The 17,881-nt window shown below is 37.8% G+C and overlaps 1 long non-coding RNA gene across 1 annotated transcript; it reads right to left on the reverse strand.

Annotated features, from left to right (window-relative positions):
• Nucleotides 1–2,099: 2,099 nt before the first annotated feature.
• On the reverse strand, nt 2,100–17,591 carry LOC127484243 (uncharacterized). Its single transcript, XR_007911123.2, has 3 exons — nt 17,437–17,591; nt 2,766–3,010; nt 2,100–2,193 (listed from the first exon to the last, which is right to left on the reverse strand). It is a non-coding gene; the product is annotated as an uncharacterized lncRNA (long non-coding RNA).
• Nucleotides 17,592–17,881: the final 290 nt, after the last annotated feature.

Consider the following 17,881-nt stretch of genomic DNA (forward strand, 5'->3'; position numbering starts at 1 on the left):
ATCTGTGAGTGATTAAAGATTTCCATGGCTTGGCTTCTGCTTAATTACTGTGATCTTTCCATTAACACTATGTTATTTTTTAGCCCAAAAGTGTGAGCCATATTACTGTTCATGAGTCACTTCTGGATGTGAGATCCAGCCCAAGATGAATTATCCTGTTTGATTTGATCAAAGGTTTAATTTTAATGATTACTTGCCACACAAAATAAGAGAAGCAATAAAGTTCTCGTTATTGATAAAAGCTGCATGTATTTATAATGTTTTTTATGGCCACTTGAATTTTCCTGTAAATTTTGGATGAGATAACTAGCATGAGATAGATCAAAACTACAAGGATTCACTAAAGTAGTAATTAGAACACAATGATATTTCTAAATTTTAGTGTCTTAGTGATCAAATAGTGATCATAGTGTCATAGTGATCAAATAACAGTAAAACCATTTAAAAACGTTAGTGTGTCTAGTACTATGATCAGGTAGTAGTATTAGGAAAGCAGCTTCTAGGGTAAGCTCAAAACTGAGCTTCTTTATAACATTTTGGGGAATGAGTAGACAAAATGACTATGTAGATTGATTAAAAAAATGTACGAAGAAAAAAAATACTTGGGACTGTTTAGAGGATTGAAGATAGAAATTAAACATGACTATTAACTGGAATATCTACTCAGTAACAGTGTTGGGATTTCCGAATAAGCAGGAAAGGGCATGTGTAATCACTATGTGTGTCAGTGCTTTCTATGCTTGTCCTTTTTATCTCACTTAGTTTTAGCAGTGTCAGAAGAACCAAAATCCATAGCAGTCCTGGTAAACATAAAAAATATTGTTGACTGAATAAACTCTATGATGTTGGAAGAAAAAAGGGAGATTTTCCATTTGTTCTAGAAGTTAAAGTTTTTGTGCTTTTAATTTTTTTTGTATAAAAGAGGAAACAACTTGTCCTACAATCAATATTTGCAGGACCCAATCCCAGTATTCATAATAGATAAATATGATGTAAAGATTTGGTACCTGGGGCCAGTGCTGTGGCACAGAGGGTTAACGCCCTGGCCTGAAGTGCCAGCATCCCATGTGCGAGCTGGTTCGAGACCCAGCTGCTCCACTTCCGATCCAGCTCTCTGCTATGGCCTGTGAAAGCAGTGGAAGATGGCCCAAGTCCTTGGGCCCCTGCACCCACATGGGAGACCCAGAAGAAGCTTCTGGCTCCTGGCTTCGGATCAACACAGCTCTAGTTGTTGTGGCCAATTGGAGAGTGAACCATCGGATGGAAGAACTCTCTGCCTCTCCTTTCTCTGTATAACTCTGATTTTCAAATAAATAAATAAATCTTAAAAAAGATTTGGTTCCTTATTGTTCTTACTGTTTCTTATTTATTAATACTTAATGATACCTGAAATTCATGGCAGTAAGGATTAAGTATCTTGTTTGGACTTCCTGGAACTGGTGACCTGGGAATGCATGTTTCTTCCAGACAGGAAAAGTAGAATTAAGGAAAATGAGGACCACATTTTTAGATTCCTCAAGACTAGTGTCATCTGAATTCTCTTCCTAGAGATGGAATTAAAATTCCCTGATGATGCACACCCTGATGAAAGAAGAGAGCCGTGCTGCCTTTGTGGTTCTTTTTAATTGTCTGTGTCAACCCTGGGGCAGGCAATAAGTACAGAGAAATTGGAGAACATTAAATGCCCCATTAATTGCTAATAAAGTCTGTAGACCCCGTTTTTGGATACACAGGATGGGAGGGGGCACCTCGTGGAATCGTACTCACCCTGCCCAGAGCACATCAATACAGGGCTTGGCAGTCTCATCACCGGGATTTCAGTTGTCATATGCAGCTAAGGAAAGGGGTGAAGGGGCCAATAGATACCAACTGTTGTAATCATGGAGTAGAGTAGACAGTCTTTCTGTCCCTGCCATCACCACGTCTAACACAGCCATCCAGACTGAATCGAAATTCTATATATAGGAGTAACCGCTTTCTGGTAGCTCTGACAACCATTACATGCTTACTTAGTCAATCTCAAACAAAAAGATCATTATTGTGTCTTAATCAGTCCAAGGAGCTGTTCTAGTCTTTAGGATTATGGGGGGAAAGCTTACCAGATTAGTATTTAAAAGTCCTGGAGTAAGACACACCTCTTGAAGAATCTCAGTCACCAGCTAAGAAATTCATAATTTCTGTGCCTTTTATTGCCTAAAAATATAAATAAAAATAACACTGAAAAATAAAATGTAATGCAAATAAATGATAAACATAAGCCACTCCATAAAGCTTAATTAATATTTATATATTGTAAATGATACTGTTTCAATGAGTGTCTAGGTTATATCGGGCACTAACGGCTGGGTTCTAAAAATTTACGCACCCTGGTTTTGTCTGCTTATCTGGGACAGAATACAGGCTCCAAAGAGTTTCTCTATAAAAGTACTCTTCTTTTTTCATTTTAAATTATGTATTTACTTATTTAAAGGCACAGTTAGAGAGAGCAAGATCTTCCATCCACACTCCATATGGCCTCAACGGCCAGGGCCGGACCAGGACAAAGTCAGGAGCCTCTTGGGGTCTCCCACATGGATGGCAGGGGCCCAAGGACTGGACTATCTTCCGCTGCCTTGGCAGGGAGCTGAACCAGACTGTGGGATGCTGGCATCACAGGCCGTGGCTTAGCTTGCCATGCCCCTATACAGTGACTTTCTTCCTGCTGGGCACCACATTACGCTTGCAAGCTTGTCTAGTGGCAAGCCTCTCCGTGTAAAGGGACTTACTGGTGAAACCAGACTGGTGGCATGAGTTGAAGAATCCCCTTGGCTACTGTGCAGCCTTCAGGAGATGCGTGTTCAGGGAGAGCCGTATCCATTCAGTGAAAGAATTCAGACATCTACCCAGCAGCTCTGCTGATCAGACCGTGAGGCGGGTTCTGCTGTTCTTGCGGCTCCTTATCCCCCCTATTAGGTGGCATCCAGTTGCAGGAAACGTAGAATACTCGGACGTTTACATAAATTGGAATGGCCTGAGACGAGAAAGAAAGAGGAAAAATCGGGACAATGAGCAGAGAGGAGATTATAATTATTCAGCCTCGTCATGACTTAGTTGTGAATTACTGTTAAAGGGTGGGATTTTAAAATGCTGCTTATGTCCTAACTCCTTGCTCAGCCATTTTTACCTTATATGAAGTAGGCAGTGTGCCTGTTCTTAACCTCATCTTCTATGTGACTGCAGTCAAGGGAATCGCAGCCCCTCCACCTCCTGTTGCTTAGCAGTGACCAATTCCTAGCTCAGTGCCTGACATGTATGCAGCTCTCAGCAAACAAACCCATTACAACAGCTCAACATGAATAGGTTAGCACCAGCTCAATGCATGCTTCCTCTCCACAAGGAGTAGATAAAGCCATGTGGTATAATTCTAGTTACGTGTAGGTTGATTCCCTCTCATTAACTGTTCAGACTTGTCTGATTGCTCCCTGTTTTACACATTCCATGAAGCATCCAACTCTATTGAGGATAGCCAGGGCATGAAACCAAATCGATTTTCTATTATTTCTTTTGTTTCCTGTTCTTGCTAAAAGCAAATCCCAAAGATAATTTTGTTTTGCAATGATTTTAATTATTTGTTATCTACAATGCACTCTTGAAATACTTAAGTAAACAGTAAGCAAATTAGAAATGTAGAAAAGATGGTGTCTGCTCTCTATCATTTATATTATCTTCATGAATGTGATAACTGTGACAATATACAATAGAAAGAGGAAGAAGAGAAGACATTTTGTCCTGCAGCTGAACTAAGCTCATGAAAGTTTAATACTGCACTTGTCCATAGGAAAGCTATTTTCATATTGTCTACAAAACATCACACAAAATTGTTTTCAACAGAATATATCCTCTCATTGTCAAAGTATTAAATTCTCTCAAGCCTTATAGAATGATTGCTGCATGATCAAGGAGCCATGGCTATCCCGGGATAATTATACTACTGGTTTCTGTCTAAGAATGACTTATTCTTGCCACTTATTTGTGAGTTTATTGGACTGGTAAATCAAGAATTTATTAAAGCAAACTGTTTTCCTTAGCATCAGGGGTATAATAAAAAATACTTAAGACTATAAAATGCTGAATAAAATTCATAAGCCTGAGGTTCTAGTTAAAAGAAAGTAAATTTGACTCAAAATTAGCAAGAGATTTAGCTTCACCCTTAGAATCTGTGGAAATTTCCCGTTTTGAGAAGCAGGTTTTGTCTTGAATCGAGATGAAGCAGCGGAGAGTGTGGGGAAACCATCCACTGCCAGAACGGCGGAGGCAGGGCTTGGTTCACCTGAATGGCCCCAGCTTCTAGGTGCCAAGTCGTTTCTGCTTGCCTGGGGATTCATCAGTTCCCTGTTTCACATTGGATTCCGCTCGAGCTGCTATTTGTATTACACACAACTCATCGCTGATGATTAGAACCCATCAGTAGTGTGTGAATCAATGAAACAATTTGTAATATGGAAGTATCATTTCCTTACTGGAAAAGCCCTCTAATCAATTCACCCTCATTTTTAAGTCAGTGAAAATGCTTAACCTTCACAGTGTTTGTTTGTTTGTTTGCTTTTACGTAGCTTGTTCTCCCTCCCAGTGAATTTCATTAATGGTAGACTCTATTCTGTCACATCAGGGGCCTAAATTTTGATCTTCTCACATGAGGTGTTTTCCAAAGTTCATGGAAAGTTTGTACTATGAAGAAACTGCATGGATTTAAAAAATTATTTTCACCAAAACAAACTCACCTTCTACTTCTCTTTATCCACAACATTTCTGAAGTTCTCTCCTAGTTTCTGCTTGCTGATCTGAAGTTTAACCACTGCTTTCCCACTGCTCAGTGGCAGAGCCAGTACCATTGTGTGGTCACTAAACTCAGCTTCAAGTCAACACCAGGCGTCCCTGGAACTGCCTGCAGAGCACTCCCTTTTCCATAAAACTCCATCTAATAATGGAGATGATCGCTTCTGTGTGCCATGGTTAGAGTCTAAAATCTTGGTAACTGAACTCAAGATTTTGGCTTCATTGGTGTCCCATTTGGTAATGAAGGTAACTAATCTCATACAATATTTAAAATAGCAAAAATAGGATCTATGGATTGAAAGAACAGTAAGGAAAATATAGCATTTGGCGATTAAGTAGTGTGAAAATATGTGTGCTGGAAGATAGAGGGGAGAGCATCGGCTAAGTCAGATAGAGAATCCTATAAACCACTATCAGTATCGGCTGCCATGAGGGGTGTGTGTGTGTGTGTGTGTGTGTGTGTGTCAGAGAGAGAGAGAGAGAGAAAGGGAGATGGAGGGAGGCGGAGAGAGGCTGTGCTGTGGGACAGAAGGAATCATTCTGTCTACTGCATGGAGTCTGTCACTTGGCTGTGTTCCTGTTCCATCCCCTATACAAGTCATCCTAACTGCATGTGGAACAGAGGTCCTCAAATTAAAAAAAAAAAAAAGCAAGATAAAACCTCGGGAAGAACTATTGCCTTGAAACCGCTGTAACTCTTTGGGACTAAGCAGCATTTCTTGAGTACCCTCTTACTGAGTGGGGAAATCTGTGTTTTCTGGTAATGCACCCCTAGCTGTGCGGAGGAAGAGGACCGGGGTGCTGCCAGGGGAAGCAGCACCTGATGGGCATGTGCTTCCTTTCCTGACCAGGGGTCCACAGGCCCTGAGAGCTGTATGGCGCAGTAGCAGTGGGATCCAGAGGGAAACTGGCTTGCGTGGGAGCACACGCTAGTCCTCTCCGTGAGGATCCCAGATGGGTTTCATGGAGAAGGCGAAAGGACTTTCTACAGGTCTGGAATTCCTATACTGAAAGTTGATTTATTGCTAATGCAGTGACCCCATATGTACCAACACCTGTTAAAGTATCAGTAATCATGGATTTCAGAGTTGATCTCTTAGATAAATCTTTAAAATTATAGAAGAATGAAGAATATAAAGCTCTTCCCTGAAGGGTAATTATTCATGACTTTTGAATATGAAGTCAGGTTGACTTCAAAGACTTCCTTATAGAAATGAACAGTTCTGACAGGAATACCAGAAATCATCATTAAAATAGGACAATAATATTTTCTTTGAACTATAGTTTAAACATTGATAACTGAATAATCATTGCAAAGTACATGATAAACACAGTGAGACTTTCTGCTTTTCTTTACCAGGACAAGGTGTTTCTGGTCAAGGGAGGAAGGTGAAACCAAAGAAACCTTGCATTCCGTGGGAGATACTCTCACTCCTTGAGTATGAAATTCTGCATCAGCTGCAGAGGTATGTAGGAAATGTTCCCATTCAACCTAGAGAGTGAAATCTTAAGGTTTTTAGAAGGGATAGGATTCTAGGATTCAGTTTGGGCTCTTAGTGAAAAGGGTCAATCAGGGATGTGAATTGACTCTCATTAATAACTCCTCAAAAGCGTACACAACCCTGCATCCATAGGCATCCGTGTTTTTCCAGAAGTGTGTGTGGGTGGAAAATGTGGATTGAGAAAGCAAGAGTTCTGGCACCTCTATAGCTTGGCATGTTTGTATCAACACGTTTTCTATCATCAGCATCATGACATTAAATTGAGTGCCTAATATGTGCTAGGTTCCATGTTCGTTGATCTCGTTATTCATTTTGTTCTAAAATAATGCCACTGAACAAAGTTGCTTTAATCTTAGTTCTCTGATGTTGAAGATGCAAATAATCTGCCTGTCCAAACTCACAGAGTTGAGTAGCAACACTGGGATCCGAACCCAGGTTGCCTGAATCCAGGGCCTGCTTTACTTCCTGCTTTAAACATCTCAGTTCAGTTGCTCTTCTTATCTACCTGGGAGGGGTGATGGAATGCATCCTTCCTGTTATATAGTTATCTAGATAAGGGATCTTGCTAATGTCTCTCAAGAGTTGTGGCCAACCTGTGTATAGATTTGCTTTAACTGAGAGAAAATAGTTGGAAGCCAAAACAGTTTGCCACCATTTGCAAAATGGTCAAATGTTTGCTGTCATTTAGCCAAGACAGCTAGGTGGCTGTTACTTAGGGGAGAGCATTAATGTCCTTCATCCTGAGAGTGAATGGCAGTATCCCAGGTGTTTATAATAGACTTTCCCATCTTTGGTACTTTTCACCTACTTGTAGGATGATATGCTAACTTCCACCATATCCTCTGCCAATCCTCCTATTCCTGGGTATATTTTTTTATGAAAATCAAGTAGCCATGTAGAGTTGATGAATTCAACTCAAAATTCTACCTCAGGAAAAATTTACTTGGGTCTTTTTGTCATAATCTTAAATCTAGAATCACCTCTATGCAACTTTCTTCCCTCCCTACCTCTCTCTGTTTAAATCTTCCTTGTTTCCTGTTTCAAGTCATTCCTTCAATAAGTACCAGACACTGTGATAGAAATTGGTTTTCTTTTTAAGCTTTATTTATTTATTTGAAAGGCAGAGTTATACACACTGAGGAGAGGCAGAGAGAGAGAGAGGTCTTCCATCTGCTGATTCACTCCCCAGATGGCCGGAACGGGCGCAGTTGCGCTGATCCAAAACCAGGAACCAAAAGCTTCTTCCAGGTCTCCCACATGGGTTCAGGGGCCCAAGGGCTTAGACTGTCCTCTACTGTTTTCCCAGGCCATAGCAGAGAGCTGGATCAGAAGTGGAGCAGCCAGGTCTCAAACCGGCACACATATGGGATGCCAGCACTACAGGCAGCAGCTTTACCCACTACACCACAGCACTGGCTCCAAACCTGGGTTTTTTATAAAAAGAAGTTGGTGTTCTTTGCAACTAACATAGTAGGTGAGACTGGCGATGAAACACATTACTATAGTGAAGTAGACACTGTGTATACAGCAGCTCAGAAGATCTGGAAGCAATGGAATCTTGACAAACTGGAAGAGGAGAAGGAGAGTATGGCAGCTATTATATAGTTTTCACTCACTTCCAGGGTGTGATTAATTTCACCCTTGAAGATGTCAAGCTATCTAAATCATGTCTAATGGGGCTGGCACTATGGCATAGTGGGTAAAGCTACTACCTACAGTGCCAGCATCCCATATGGGTACCATATGGAAGTGGCTCCTCCACTTCCAATTCAGCTCTCTGCTATGGCCTAGGAAAGCAGTGGAAGATGGCTCAAGTCCTTGGGCCCCTGCACCCATATGGGAGGGGCCCAAAGGAAGCTCCTGGCCCCTGGCTTCGGATTGGCGCAGCTCTGGCCGTTGTGGCCATCTGGGGAGTGAACCAGCAGAGGGAAGACTCACACACTCTCTCTCTCTCTCTCTCTGCCCCTGCTTTCTTAACTCTACCTTTCAACTAAATAAATCTTTAAAAAAATCATGTCTAATTGTAAAACAATATGCATATTTTGCTCTCATAGGATGGTATGAGTCATCAATAGCACTTGTCTAGCTCTGATTATCTAGTCATGGGTGTTGCAGGAAGTTGTCACATTGGAATTGATGTGTGATTTATTTCTTGAATTATGAGTCAGATTTTCTAGACAGATAAAGGGAAATAAAGAAACCCACACAAAAACTAGTGAGACATAGGGTTGAAGGGACTTGAGACCAGAAAGGAGACTATTGCAATTGTCTGTGTAAGAAATGATGAAGCAAATAGAAAAGATAAAATTTAAAGAGGCATTTTCAAGTATAAGAATCACCAAGGGATTCTTAATCAATACTGTTGGCTAATGGTCAGAAAAAGAAAGGGCATAAATAGTAGTTCTTGGTTCAGTAACTTGAGAAAATTTATGAATATACCACCAAATGAGATATATCACACATGACTTAATAGGAGACATGAATGAACAGCAGATCTGAAATTCAACCAGCAAGTATGAATTCTGACAAGCAGTTGTTTACATGCAATTGAGTAGTTGGTCATCCCTTCTGTTATGCTGATGACTACATTATACAAGATGATAGTCATATTTGGAATATTATCCTTGGTCAGGAATGAACAGAACTTGGAACATCTTCAAGTTGAAGGCTTATAATGAACATTGAAGCTAGTGTACCTTGAATATATTTAGATGTATTTACCAGCAGGTTGGGATTGAGACTTAAACTCTTAGTTTACATATTTTGACAAATTTTGTTGGGTCATCTTTTTGGATGGTTTCCTACACAAAGTGTGGGTCTCTGTCTTTTGAGAAGAGGCCATGTTGATTTCCGCTTTCCAAATCTTTCCATGGTTTGGACTCATTTTCAGCCTCTTTTGACTTCATTAACTCAAGCATGGATCCCAAATTCAAGTGTGTGTCTTTTTGTTTTTTATCTTATTGATCTCAAATTTTTTCATTCTCCGCTTGCCAATGTCTCTGTCTTCACATTTTCCCTGTTTTATTCAGCCATGGTGGCTATAAGAAATTACCACAACTGGGTAGGACCAACAGCAATTATTCCTCACGATTCTAAAGGCTGGAGAGTTTGAGATCAATTTGCCAGTAGATTTGAGCTTTGGTGAGGTCTCACTTCCTGGTTTGCAGATGGCATTCTTTCTGCTTGTTGTGTGCACATGTAGCAGACAGCAGAGATAGAGAGACAGAGAGAGAGACAGAGAGATAGAGACAGAGAGAGAGACAGAGACTAAGACTGTCCTCTCATGTCTCTTCTTATAAGGCCGCTAACCCCATTCATGAGGGCTCAGTCTTCATGACCAAATTACCTACCACAGGCCCTATCTTTAATACTGTCACATTGGAGGTTAGGATTTCAACATGAAGTTTTGAGAGACAAGCATTCAGCCCACAACCCTTCAAATTAGCAACTCACAATTGATGCTGATTATCTAGAATGTGACCCTCTTTGTCTCTCCTGCTTTGTGATACCCATTCAACTGTCCTTTGTGTTGACACTGCCTTCTGATTACCCTGAATGCATCCAGCTTTCTGTTCTCCTTTAGCTCCGCTCCCCACACCTCAGTGTAACTCATCAAGTCTCATGTTTCCTACTGCAGTTTCTTTACTTAGGATTTTGTGTTAACAACCACATCTCTTCTACCATGTCACCCTCCTTTTTCTGTCTAGTCTTTCTAAAACACTAATTGTCTCACTGGTTAAAATGATTTATCACTTTTATGAGAAAATCTGGATTTTTTTTTATACGCACAGATCTCTCATCTCTTTATACATCCAGCCATGCCCCTCACACTGTGTATGAACATTTTGCTATCTTTGAAATTCTTCTCACTTATCCAGCTTGGGTACATTTCTCAACCAGTTTTACTTACATGGAATTTCTTTCCTCATAGTTCTTGCCATCCTGGTTAAATCTTACTGATCCATAATTTCATATGCATTATTCTAATGTGCAGCTTAATATTCCCCTGTCTCCAAGCACTGAAGTCCTGGCTTTTTGTCTTTCTATTCCTCTTCATCCATGTTTATTGTTAACACATTGTAAATTCCCTTGTTCATCACAGATAGAGGAATATATGTATAATATGTATTACTAGAGTAAACTAGAAAACATACCCAAATCTGTGCATATGTATAAATCAAAACATATACATATACCATAAATACATTTATAAGTAAAGAGAATTATGTATTTATGTATAGGTGTTTTTTCTATTTGCAAGAAAAAAATATAAACATGTCTAAACTACATTGCCACATGAAATTACAAAAAACTGTTTTGATATCTACTTATGTGCTCACATTGTTTAATTTTGTTTAGTGTATTGTTGCTATCAGCAATCCTTTACTTCCGTTTAAATGTCTTTCTTTTTCCCCCTTATAATTGCTCTTATAAGCAGTTGTCAGTATTCTTAAGTCATCCATTCCACTTCTGAATCACAGAATAGCCCCAGTTCCTTCTCTCCTGGGACCAACTCCAAATAACATGGAGATCTTTCTGGAGCCTTGAAATGCTGCTCTGTGTCTCTAACCACCTTCTACAGCATACCGTGCCTTATTAATTTCTGACTTCTATAAAATCTGGACCCAGCATTTGTCAGCATTCTTTCTTGTAACTTCATAAGTCCATTTTTATTAGCTATTTTCCCACACCTATGAGCAAACTTGACTTTTTTTCACCTCTGAGAGATTTCGTCCAATTGGATATACCCTTAAGCTATTCTTTTACTTTTCTTTACTCCAATACATCATTTCCAAACAGTTTTCTAAGCTATGATCTTTGTTCTTCTTTTAACAGTAGTTCCTTAGCTACTTTCACTGTAGTTTTATACTTACTACTTTATGATCTACTAAGGTTATTTGACAGCCATACTTAAATATTTTTTAAAGTTTATTTACACTTTTAAATAAATTTCAAATGTAATATAACTATGATTATTGGAAATAATTTGGAGGCTATACCAAAAGAAAAACAAAACAAAATTAAATCCCAGAAACTAGATTTCAGAATTAATCTCGGAATGTTTACTTAATAAATGCTTGTGTTTATAATTCATAATTAATATACTATATTTGTATGTTCTGTATTTCATTACGTGAACATTTTCCAATTTAATGAATAGTTTTTGGATTTCTAAAAAGGAAAACATTAGACTAGGTTAGAGCTACATGAAAATTTATTTAATCATTTCCTTTGCTTATGATTTGCATAATATCTGTATAAATGATAGACTTTCCTCTTTTGGATAGATTTCTAGGAGTTGACATAATGAGACAAATCATATAACTTTGCTAAAGCTGTTGAAAACATATTTCTAATTTTAAAATTTTTACAGAACAATAAGAAAATATGGATTTACACCATGGGTAAATGAAAGTTCCAATTTGGCTGTGCTCTTGGAACCAAACAATTTTTTTAAATCTTGGAATATCTTTAGATAAAATATTTCATTTTGTAATAACTAATGCTTTTAAACATTTATAGAATTGAATATTTAAAAATTTTTATTCATACGCTTTTATCTGTAAATCACATTATTCCCTCTTTCTACTTACCTATTAGAATTTTAGAATAATTCTTATTTGTAACTTAAACTATTTAGAGAATAGTCTTTGTAATATTTTGGCAAGTATTTCCATGGTTCTGTTTGTCTTTTAATTTGGTTTATATCCTTTGATGTCTAAAGTATTTTAATTGTATGCATTGAAATTTTTAACTTTCTTTTTTTAATTTTACATGTTTTTACAGTTACTTTTCATATTTATGGAAATTGTTATTCTGTATACCAATGAATGTTGCCTAATTTAACCCACCTGGAGCTAAAAAATAGTAATATGTTTTTTCATCTCCAATCACTACTGTAATGAAGACAAACTTAAAATAATTAGCAAGTGATGAATTTGGTCACTGGATCTCATGCTTTTCCTTCCATTATTCCAAATGATTAGTTGTGCTTTCCCTGTATGTTAGAATTTGTGCTTGGAACTGCAGGGCACACACTTCAGCTACTCACTGGCTGAATCCCAGTTAATGGCCATGCATACTTATGTTGCACAAGGCAAAAACAACTTTATATAGGATATGCTCAAAAAATCCCAGGTTTTGGAGTGTCAGAGGAGAGGGCAGGGAAGAACTATATTTGTACTAGTGAGGGCATCAGAAAATTTGCCTACTGAGATGCATTTTGAGCATCGAACTCTTGCAGAATATTTATGGCCTTCTCAAATAGGTGTTATAGTACTTCTACCATGTGCATGTACTGCATTTCACTGAACTATCATAATTATGAAATTGTCAGCAAATAACATGGGAACTTTTATAGGACAAATGAACTCTTATCATCAACAGATTCGGTACCATGAAAAATATAAAGTGAAGAGTGGTCTAGTCTAGATTCAGAAGGCTAACATAACACAACAGCCGAAGTAAATATATAGATGTTTACTGGACACTACAGTTAAAAGTCATAATTATTTTTCAAATAATTGGAAGTGGAAAGTGGGCAGAACATTATAAGCTACAAGTGTAGTCGAATTAACATCAATCTGTTCATATAAGTCTGGTATTGTGGTTTATTAAGAGACTATCCTTGATACCAACAGATGGATCTTACAGTATTCTTGCTATTGAGGTACACTTGAGAAGTGTTAGTATGAGTGCACTCGAGAATTGTTTGGGCAACAGAAAGTATGATTAGGGAGAGAAATGGAGCTGTTAATGAATAGAGGAATGATTATTTTTCATTCCTATAGGTTTGAAAATTTATGAATACATTATATGCGTATGTACATACATACATGTACACATATGAAAACAATAGCAGTTCCTACCTCAAAGACTTTTTGTGAACAACAAATGTGCTTAGGCATGTAGAAAGCTTATTATAGTGTTTGACATTATTTATGTTTAATGCATGTTGGATAATATGTCACAGAGAATCTTGGCATTGGAACACTAATAATACATTTTTGACTAATTCAATAATAATAATAATACCAATCATTCATATAATGCTAACATCTTTTGAAATAAACCCTGCCATCTGGTTTCCAAGTTTACCCTTGCATGCTTCTAGTAAAAGAAACTATCTTTTAATTCTGTCAGCTTTGAACAACCCATGATCCATGTAATTTTAAGTTCCCTTTTTAAGTTGAAGTTGCTTAAAGAATTATCCCAATTCTTTTCTTTTTGTTCTAAATTCCTGCAAATTATTACCTATGTTACTGCCCTGGACAATTAGACATGCAAGTCTTGTTGTCCATGACTCTTCATACTTGAAAATCTTTGGAGCACTCAGCACAGTGCCATTCTAGAGTCCAAACACAATTTTGGAGAATGAAGAAACATAATAGAGTTCAAAAGAGAGGTGTAGCCCAGACTATGGCAGGGGGCTTACCTTTAAGCTTGTTGCAAATGGCAAAAGCAGATTTTTCCTAATAAGTATGAAATATAAGGTGACAAAAACCATGATTTTGTGGGTCTCTTTAGTAGTACTATGCAACCCACAGTACAAAGAAGCACCACACTTTTCTGTGCACTTTAATTCTGACATTCCCTGCCTACTTTGTAAATGCAAAGATATGTTCTGCAATAAAAATTGGCCCCAGAATAGGACTAACATAGATGAGGTTTCCTCAAAAAACAATACCAGTCAAAATCCCTTCAATTTAACTTTCTGCTTTCATGGGATTTGCAAGGAAAGAAATTTAATTTTTACTGAAGACAAATGTATTAATATTTAATAAAAACAAAGTCTGATGACAATTTTAGTAAAAATGAGAAATGTACATAAAGCCTTTCTATATTTGAATAAGATGACTGAATTGAGCAGTATTAACTCTGAGATATGAAATATGATGCTAGTAAGAAGAAAATTACAGCCAGAAAAAAAAGGTTGAATGGTTTACGTCATAGAAATAGGCCACAGACTTATTATTAGAAAGATTGTCTTTTCAGATCTATTGAAAGAATGCAGGGAAAGATTATTTGTGACCTAGGAAATTGGCAGCCATGTTTAGTATGTCAGTTACAATGAGATAACTACAGGTGCAATGGATACAGGTTATATAGAAAACGCTGTTCTTTTCCATCATTTCTCTGTGTTATGAATCCTCCAAAATTTCTTTTGGTTTACTTTTGGGTGGTTCCAAGTGGAGTTTGTACAATCAAATTTTTCAAAATTGTTAGGCATAATACTTAATTAAGGGATTGATTGGCAAGACATGCAAGTCCACTGAGTTATCTCTGTGACTTTATTAGTCAAGTAGTTAAATCAATACAGGCTAGGATATACTGCAGCAATAAATAAACCCTGGTATCTCAGTAGCTTAACAAAATAAAGATATATTTATAGGCCACAAAAAGTCCTTTTTGGGTGGAGTCACACTTTTCCTGTTTGAAGGGTAAGCTTTAAGAAACATGACCTTCAAGGTTGCTGCACCCAAGCATGAAGATGCTGCAAGACACAAAGAAAAATATTTTTATAAGCCTGGTTTGATTGTGACATAGATCATTTCCTCCCACAACTGATTGACTAGAGCTCAATCATGGTTCCAACAGTGTGGGCAAAAGTCTAGACAAGGAGTCTTCCTGTGAACCCAGGAGAAAGAACAAGGTGCTGAAAATGTCTGTCATAGTGCTCTTTCTGTAGAAGTTATTTTAGTCCCAGAAAATGGTTAAGTTATGGTTGTCTGTGTTTTGCACCAGATATGGAAAAAATAACTTCATTAGACTGAAAACACAGAGAGGCATTGTTTCTGTTATATCTTTGAAGCATCAAGATAGAAACTTGCATATGACCTCATAAATCCCCTTGTTCAAAATATATTTTGCGCTGAAATTTTCCCTCTTAAAACCAAGAGTCATCACTAATTTAGAGCTTTTAGACTACCTAGTTCAATGCTTTCTAAAATTAACTCCATTAATCAATTATTCATTGAGTGCATCAATTGGAAAGAATGTATTTATCTGTTATATTATTAAGATTATAGTGCACCTGGTAAACTGCTACTCATTTGTCAAATTTTGTTCCACTGTCACTGTTCAATGAAGTATCTTCATCATATTCTGTCTACAGCTTTATCAATTCACATAATTCTCATAGGCAAGATGGCAAGAAATAAAAACGTAGTCAATGAAGTCAAAATCCCCAGGTTTAAAGCCTGACCCTATGAATGACAAGTTTTGTAGCACTGGACATTTTACATAATCTCTTTGTTCTTTTTATCCAACTGAAAAATGGGAATTAAGTTATCTTAAGACAAAAAAAGGGTTAATAAGTAAAAAGGCAGACATCCATCAAGTGTCAGTAAATACTAGCTGTTTTACAGCTACAACTTTAACTTTGCTAGACTTTGGACTCTCCAAGCACTGACAGTGATTATATACTGATGTTTTCCTTCTGTGCCCAGAATATGCTTACCACATAGCGAATGCACATTAAGTTTCAGTTGGCTAGATTGTAATAGTAGTAAATGCAGTAGATGCAAGTATACCAATACATATCTATTATATTTGTTTATTATCTCATAATGAATGAGTAAGCAGCCTATCACTTCGAGTAATCATTCTGTTATGATGAACAAATAAAAGGAAGAAACTCCAAACCTCCTGTGATAAAGTAACATCAAAGAATATGAAATGTTGATTACCCTGTTTTGATCAGTACACAAGGCAGACATGTATTGAGTTGTCATACTGCAACTTATAAACATGTACAATTATTAAAGTGAAATTTAAATGCTATACTATTTGATTTTAAAATCAGAGTTTATTTCTCATTGGCAGCAAATTTAACTTTCATAATGCTGATTGGAAATATTTCAGGTAAAACTTCTGAAAATACTGACTCAGGGCTCAAGACTTTGATCTTTTTTTTTTTTTTTTTTTTTTTTGACAGGTAGAGTTAGACAGTGAGACAGAGAGGCAGAGAAAAAGGTCTTCCTTCCGTTGGTTCACCCCTCAAATGGCTGCTGCGGCCAGCATGCTGCGCCAATCCGAAGCCAAGAGCCGGGTGCTTCCTCCTGGTCTCCCATGCGGGTGCAGGGCCCAAGCACTTGGGTCATCCTGCACTGCCTTCCCGGGCCACAGCAGAGAGCTGGACTGGAAGAGGAGCTGGACAGAGCTGGTGCCCCAACCAGGACAAGAACCCAGAGTACCGACGCCGCAGGCGGAGGATTAGCAAAGTGAGCCATGGCACCAGCCGGTACTGTACATTTTAACAAGGCCTTCTGCAGGTACCCAGAAGTCGTATCTACCCCCCGCAATGCTATTTGAAAATAGAGACACAAATCACTCCGAAGTCCCAAACACAGTGCAATAGGCACCACAGTTTTTTTTTTTTTTTTTTTTAACCAATATTTAGTTATCTCTGGGCTCACTGAATTTTTTTTTAACTATCTAGTATTCAGTTGTTTATTCTATACATAGGCTTCTAAGCAGAAAGAAGAGCCTAATCCCCTTATCTTATTTACATGGTTTCTATATTTTCATCTTTTCCAGTGGCCAATAAAGGAACAAAAGGCTAAGTTGTGACATTTCAAGTTATACACCTGGCCTGGTCCCTGTAGTTCATGTTGTGAGGTATGGAACAGAGATGACCATTAATAAATGATGGATACTTCCACTCTGCCCTGTTCATACTGCATCCTTGACCCATAGTCTGTTGAACATGTGGCCCTCCAATACATCATTCTCTGATTCTTCTGACACCCTGCCAGGTTCAGTGGCATGTTATCTTGCCTTAGTGTTCAAGCTTGGCTTAAGACTCAAGTGCATACTTTCTTACAAGGGCTAAGGCATTTGGAGGAGTTGTGATTGATTGATGGGATGCATCATACAAATGTGGAAGTTAAATAAACAAAGATATTGTAATGGCATTTAATATAAATCTCAGTTGGGGTGTTTTGAATGAAGCATTTTTGAAAATATAAATTTCTAATCTTTAAATTTATGTCTTAAGTAGTTATGAAAGTGATTATGTTCTATTTGAGGAAATCATGTACATGGACCGTTTCATTCTTAATTTACAACATGTTTTCTCTGCAGCTCAAAATACTTCAGTTGGCAGCCTTCTACTTACCATAAAACTTCAGCTTTAGGCTTCTGAATGGTGAAAAACGATCAAATATGAAGTGTATACCAGAGTGAGCTTTGCCTTCAATAACAGAGAGCAAAATGAAAGTCCTAAGGAAGGCATAACAAAGAGACCAAGTAAAATAGTTTTGTTTTCCAAGAAACAAGCTTTCAATACCAGATTAAGTAGGTAGAACTAATGAAAAGTTTATAAATACAGGGTCTCATTCAAGGAAAATGGAATTAAAAGAGGCTTATTTTTTTTAAAAGATTTATTTTATTTATTTGAAAGAGTTAGAGAGAGAGGTGGAGAAAGAGAGTTCTTCCATCCACTGGTTCACTCCCCATATGGCAGTAACAGCCAGAGCTGTGCCGATCCAGAGCCAGGAGCCAGGAGCTTCTTCCAGGTCTCCCACACGCATGCAGAGGCCCAAGGACTTGGGCCATCTTCT

Source organism: Oryctolagus cuniculus, chromosome 15 (genome assembly GCF_964237555.1).
Source record: "Oryctolagus cuniculus chromosome 15, mOryCun1.1, whole genome shotgun sequence".
Taxonomy (NCBI): domain Eukaryota; kingdom Metazoa; phylum Chordata; class Mammalia; order Lagomorpha; family Leporidae; genus Oryctolagus; species Oryctolagus cuniculus.